The sequence below is a fragment of the Meleagris gallopavo genome, chromosome Z (assembly GCF_000146605.3).
Source record: "Meleagris gallopavo isolate NT-WF06-2002-E0010 breed Aviagen turkey brand Nicholas breeding stock chromosome Z, Turkey_5.1, whole genome shotgun sequence".
Lineage (NCBI taxonomy): Eukaryota > Metazoa > Chordata > Aves > Galliformes > Phasianidae > Meleagris > Meleagris gallopavo.
This window is the reverse complement of record NC_015041.2, coordinates 25718346-25719352: the sequence shown is the minus strand read 5'-3', so window position 1 is coordinate 25719352 and position 1007 is coordinate 25718346. Positions and strand designations below refer to the sequence as shown.

At 37.0% G+C, this 1007-nt stretch overlaps 1 protein-coding gene across 1 annotated transcript in view; it reads right to left on the bottom strand.

The window, feature by feature from the left end:
- The window catches only part of LOC109363962 (tyrosine-protein kinase JAK2-like), a 51796-nt gene that overhangs the window by 26495 nt on the left and 24294 nt on the right, over positions 1–1007 (bottom strand). The gene's annotated exons all lie outside the window — the stretch shown is intronic.

The window sequence follows — 1007 nt, the reverse complement described above, 5'->3', positions numbered from 1 at the left end:
CATATAAAAAAAAAAAAAAAAGGGGAAAGAAAATGAACAAAACATAGGCAGATTCTGACTATTGGCCAAGCATCAGAACAATTTAAGAAGTGCTAACCAACACTAAGAATAATTAATGAGATTTTCAGTCACCTTACATGCAGTGAGAAACCACTGCAAAGAGTCGTACTTCTACACTTCCTTGCTATACTGTCCAAGACAAATAGATGTCTGGAGTTTCAACAGCCAGGATATCATAACAGACTATTTTCTCTCACACTTCTAACCCTCTACCTATAGACACTAATGACATACCTTCACACTTCACCATATAGGGTAGAGAGCATCATGGAAAATACCATCACAAGCTCAGTCAGCTTTTCTGACTACAAAGAGAGAAAATAAATACATAAACCATGTTTTTCACTGAATTATTTTTATAAGATACTCCTCCAGCTGTTCTCAGTTCTGTGATTTTTGGTTTCTTTCCTCTTCCAATTTTCACAAATGGACCACGCAAAGTGTAAAGTTCACTTGGACAAGAACATTGCATAATATACTGCTTGAAGAACACAACTGACCTCAACTTCTCTAACATTTTTCAGTAAAAGCTGGGGGGTCGAGGGCAGGAATACAAGTAAAACCGAGATAAATTGCCAACAGTGTGAAACATCTAGGTGAATGAAGTCACCCTGTACTTCTATCCCAGCTTTAACAACAGCTGAAGAGAATCTGAAAATGTGTATTTCACCAAATTAGCACTTTGCCAAGGGAACTGTCAGAAAGTAAACAGGATAACATTTAAGTCAGCGTGAATCAGCAATCTCTACAGAACAGCCAAAAGGTATAGATTCTACTGTCTCCTTTCCACCCTTGTCTTCAGCCCACCTTGCTTTTATAGCTTCCCTTAATTGCTTCAGTTTAGAAATTACATACAAACAGACAAGACCTGATGCAAATTTCACATACAAATTCCTTAAAGTGTGAGTGGGTGGTTTTTTCTTTTGTTTGGATGCATTACTTTTTTT